Source organism: Balaenoptera physalus (genome assembly GCF_965194825.1).
Source record: "Balaenoptera physalus genome assembly, chromosome: 2".
Classification (NCBI taxonomy): domain Eukaryota; kingdom Metazoa; phylum Chordata; class Mammalia; order Artiodactyla; family Balaenopteridae; genus Balaenoptera; species Balaenoptera physalus.
In genome coordinates, this window is record NC_138883.1 from 46540480 (window position 1) to 46546101 (window position 5622).

The 5622-nt window shown below is 40.2% G+C and overlaps 1 long non-coding RNA gene across 1 annotated transcript; it reads right to left on the reverse strand.

The window, feature by feature from the left end:
• Positions 1-1249: 1249 nt before the first annotated feature.
• On the reverse strand, positions 1250-4256 carry LOC309655409. The gene is made up of 2 exons (XR_014260825.1): positions 3295-4256; positions 1250-2999 (listed from the first exon to the last, which is right to left on the reverse strand). It is a non-coding gene; the product is annotated as an uncharacterized lncRNA (long non-coding RNA).
• Positions 4257-5622: the final 1366 nt, after the last annotated feature.

A 5622-nucleotide genomic window follows, 5' to 3' on the forward strand; every position in this document is an offset into this window, starting at 1 on the left:
AAGGAAGCTTAGAGGCAGGGCTGTCAAATAAATTATAGGATGCCCAGTTAAATCTGAATTTCAGAGAAATAGCAAATGATTAAAAATTTAAAAATATTTCTCCTATTAAAAAATCTTAATATTTAACTGTTGTTTATCTGAAGCTCAAATTTACACTGGGTGTCCTGTAGTTTTACTTGTTGAATCTGGCAACCCTACTCGACAGGGTTTCGGAGACTGCATAAGGTTTCTGTAAGGACTTCTAAAGAATTCTCGCCCATGGCTTAAAGCAAATATAGATCCTCATTTGGAGACAAGGTAAGGTTACCTCTGTCATAGCTCACCGCGGGCTCCATTCACATCCCACCTGATTATGAAATCCCTCTCTCATCCTGCTCCTTAGGTCACAGAGAATGCCATGAATCCACCCCCAAAGGTTCTAGAATGATTGGAATTCATGGCATTGCCTACCTCAAAAATAACAGAAGTTTCTTCAGAGACCCACTGATGGTAATGGCATCTTTACTGACTTGGTTGGTGACCTGGTCAAGCTGCAAAATCTCTTTCTTGTTTAATTTATGCTCTTTCTGTTTTTATTTAAATTTTTGAATAAGTAGTATCTATTCATAATACATATACTGATTTCAACAAAACATAAAATGTATATAGTGAGAAGTCTCCTGTTCCCTTCTAATGTCCAGCCATCCAGTTCCGTTCCCCACTGGCAACAAATACTATTAATTATTTAGTCTTCCAGACATATTTACGTGTATATATGCAAATTAGTATATATCGTCCCTCCTCCCCATTTCTATATAATTGTTAGCATACTGTACCCACTGTACTTGTTATACTGAAAGCATCCTCCTTTTAAAATTTACTATATCTTAGAGATCTTGTAGTATCATGACATAAAGACCTTTCTTATTCATTTTTTATGGCTGCATAATATTACATTGTGTGGCTTTATCATATTATTTAATCAGCCTCCTTTTGTTGGACATTTACATGAATTCCAGTTGTTTGCTGTTACAAGCAATAATACAGACCATGCATCATTTTGCACATATGTGAATGTATCTTCAGTTAAATTCCTAGATGTGGTTTGTTGAGCCAAAGAGTGTATACATTTATAGTTTGCCAAATTTCTCTATTAGTTTCCTATTACTGCTGTAACCAATGACCACCAATGTGGTGGCGTAAAACAACACAGAATTGTTATCTTACAGTTCTGGAGGTCAGAAGTCTTTTTTTTTTTTTTTAAAATAAATTTATTTATTTATTTATTTTTGGCTGCATTGGGTCTTCGTTGCTGCGCGTGGGCTTTCTCTAGTTGTGGCGAGCGGGGGGCTGCTCTTCACTGCAGTGCATGGGCTTCTCATTGCGGTGGCTTCTCTTGTTGTGGAGCATGGGCTCTAGGTGCACGGGCTTCAGTAGTTGTGGCACACGGGCTTAGTTGCTCTGCGGCATGTGGGATCTTCCCAGACCAGGGCTCGAACCCGTGTCCCCTGCATTGGAAGGAGGATTCTTAACTACTGTGCCACCAGGGAAGTCCCCAGAAGTCTTAAAATCAGGGTGTCAGCAGGGCTGTGTTCGTTCTGGAGGCTCTACAAGAAGAGTTCATTTCCTTGCCTCTTTCAATTCTAGAGGCTGTCTGCATTCCTTGGCTTGTGGCCCCTTCCTCCATCTTCAAGGCCAAAAGTGTAGAATCTTCAAATCTCCTTCTTTGACCTCTGCTTCCAACATCACATCTTCTCTGACTCTGATTCTCCTGCTTCCCTTTAATAAGGACTCTTGTGATTATATTAAGCCCGTTTGGATAATCCAGGATAACCTCCCATTTCAAGATCCATGACTTTAATCACATCTGCAAAGTCCCTTTTGCCATGTAAGGTAACATATTCACAAGTTGCAGGTTGGCATGTGACCTTTTTTGTGGGTCATTATTTAGGCTACCACACTCAGAGAATTTGTACCAATTTAAACTCCCATCACAGAATATACATTCAAACTGTTTGCAACTTTACCAATCTGGTAGGTTAAGTAAATGGTAACTCTGCGTTAAATTTTAAGTTGCATTTCTCTTGTTGATGAGTAGGTGGATGGGGAATCTATCTGGGAGCCATATCTTTCTTTCCTTTCTTCTTGAACTGTTCAAATCATTACTTATTTTTCTATCAGGTTTTCAGTTGGGAAATGACTGTATGTTGGAGTTTCTGAGAAACAAACTGCACATATTTTTTTCTAGTTTGTCATTTCTATTTCAGCTTTCCTTATAAAAGCTTTTTTTGCCACACAAAAGGTTTTTTTTTTAACTCTTTATTTTATATCAGAGTATAGTTGATTAACAATGTTGTGTTAGTTTCAGGTGTACAGCAAAGTGATTCAGTTATGCATATACATGTATCTATTCTTTTTGAAATTCTTTTCCCATTTAGGTTGTTACATAATTTTGAGGAGAGTTCCCTGTGCTATACAGTAGGTCCTTGTTGGTTAGTTAGGTCTTTGCTTGATTTTTATGCAGTGAAATTGATCAAATTTATTTATGGCTTCTAGGTTTTACGTCATGGTTACAAAGATCTTCGCCACTTCAAGGTAATGAAAGAGACACAATTTCTTTTTAAATTTAAATAAGTAAAAGCCAACACAGGAAACATGGTCTTTGTTTAAACGGCAGAAAATATAGATTGATAACAAGAAAGAAAGAAAACCACTTAAAACATGCATTCTGTTGTTTATTCTGTATAAGAGTGGCCTACAGATTATAGTATGTTTGCAAGTGGGGCATGGGCAGTGGGTTGCTGAAGCTGGCCACGTGGCTTCGCCAGAGCAGTTGAGCCTATTCTGAGCATCTCTTCCCAACACCACATTCAGTAAAATCAAGTTGGTAGCTTAAAACTGATCATATTGAGACTATTTACACTATGGAAATTGGTAAATGCCACAGATCAGGCCTTTCCTTCTGGGGGACCAGTGGTTAAACATTTACCAGCACACAACTAGAGGACTTGTCTAAAAGCCTTTTAAAAAAAATCCAAGAACTGGGCTTCCCTGGTGGCGCAGTGGTTGAGAATCTGCCTGCCAATGCAGGGGACATGGGTTCGAGCCCTGGTCTGGGAAGATCCCACATGCCGTGGAGCAACTGGGCCCGTGAGCCACAATTACTGAGCCTGCGCGTCTGGAGCCTGTGCTCCGCAAGAAGAGAGGCCGTGATAGTGAGAGGCCCGCGCACCGCGATGAAGAGTGGCCCCCGCTTGCCACAACTAGAGAAAGCCCTCGCACAGAAACGAAGACCCAACACAGCCATTAAAAAACAAAAAAAAAAAATCCAAGAACTGATTTTATTTAGATTTTTTTGTTTATTTGGGAGAAAAGAGGGAGGAGGGGGGAGGGCTCATGGGGATTTTCTGTGTGTGGAGGGGGCAGTTTTATTTTTTATTATTTTATTTTATTATTATGTTTTTGTTAGAGTATAATTGCTTTACAATATGTTAGTTTCTGCTGTACAATGAAGTGAATCAGCTATATGTATACATATATCCCCTCCCTCTTGGACCTCCCTCCCACCCCCCCATCCCGCCCACATAGGTTGTCACAGAGCACCGAGCTGAGCTTCCTGTGCTTTATAGCATGTTCCCACTAGCTATCTGTTTTACGCATGGTAGTGTATATATGTCAATCCTAATCTCCCAGTACATTCCACCCTCCCCTTCCTGCCCTGTACCCACCCGTCCATTCTCTATGTCTGCGTCTCTACTGGGGGGGCAGTTTTAGATCAGTGGTGTCTCTGTATACACACACACACACACACTAAAGCATCATATTTTATATTAAATCTGGTAACCTGCCTCTTTGTCTCCTTAATGGTATATTGTTGCCACCATCTTTCTATCTCAATAAACATTTATCCAAATCATTATTTTAATAATTGCATAGTATGCCACAGAATGACTTACTGCATTTGACCAATCCTCTCATATGAGACATTTATGAAACTTCTGTCTGTGTCGGTTGCCTCCTCTGGTTGATATGCTATTAGACTACTCAACTCTCTCTCAAGGATGTGGAATTTATCAGTGAGAACACTTTCAAGAAGTGCTTTGATGCCTTCAGATATATGAGACCTTTACAATGTTGGCATTACTATTCTAATTACCCCTAAATGGGCAGGCCTTTTGGGAGATACCTTGGTTTCTTTTGGTATAGCCTGCTCAGATCCCTTGGAAACGTAAATTCTGGAGCTATTTATGTGGCAACAACAACTTAGGAAGAAGGAATGCTAGCGCGTGGCAACTGGGACCGTGAGCCACAACTGCTGAGCCTACGTGTCTGGAGCCTGTGCTCCACAACAAGACAGGCCGCGACGGAGAGAGGCCCGCGCACCGCGATGAAGAGTGGCCCCCACTCGCCACAACTAGAGAAAGCCCTCACACAGAAATGAAGACCCAACACAGCCATAAATAAATAAATAAAATAAAATAAATTAAAAAAAAAAAAAAAAAAAAAGAAAGAATGCTAGAACTAGAGGTGTGGGTTCCAAAAGACAGAAGCCCTGCAGTGAGACAGACAGGGAAGGTGACAATTAAGCCACAGATAAAAATAATGAGGATAAATCCCATCAACTCACTGAGAGGTTTCAGACAGGCCAGCAGGTATGGAGGACTCAGAGTGGGGATAACTAGAGAAGATAAATTTGGGCTAGGAGACAAAGTGAGAATGACACTTCCTAGTTAGCACAGACTTTAAAAAAGTGCAATACAATAATTATTTCTCAAGGATCCAAAATATCCTTAATCCTGCATTAGGTGTTTTGGGGAATTTAAGAGAAGTATAAGGAATGAATGGGTGGACTGGTTTCAATCAAGGAAAATTTGGAATTTTCGTAAGTTCATAAGCACCCTTGAACAACCACTTTGCAAAGCATCACTTTGATTTTTCTGTGTCTGGAACCACTGGCTACTGAGTATGCTTTTGATGATGACATACAGGATTACCACCCTCAAGGCAGTTCAGAGTTATCCTGTGACTTTATTTGAATAACATAATTGCTCAGAGTGGGATTCCCATCTACAAAAGGGAGGTAGGTGCTCTAAATTTTTTCAACAAGTAGTACTGAGAAAGAGTATTACTAATAGTGGAATTTTAATTAGTGCCTACACCAAAGCTTTGAAAAGAATCTTTTGGTGTTTCTTTGGGTCTAAGAGTAAACAGACACTACCTAGTTGAAATACTATATACTCTCTGCGGTTTCTTATTCTTAAAACATATTGTTGCCACTGGAAGGCAGTGTTGCCCAGTCACCGTGTTCAGCCAAGAACTTGGGTGGATTTGAAGATTTGGCCTGAATTTGCAAGGAATTCAGATGAGTTCAGAGAAGTGCTTTTATCTCTGCCTCTTTTCTGAAGCTGGCAAAGATCCTGGGCTCCCCATCGATGTGCCATCCCTGTTGGATGTTTCCTCGCATCAGGTGTGCTGGCATTAATTATGTGAAATCAGTCGGTGTTCATTAAACTTGTGAGACTTGATTCCCTTTGGTCTCCACTTTTCTTACATGTAAAATGGGACCATCAGCTCTGGCAATCTTGTAGCTTCATTGAAAAAAAAAGCAGACGGTGGGATATCCAAACAATCAGAAACAACTTG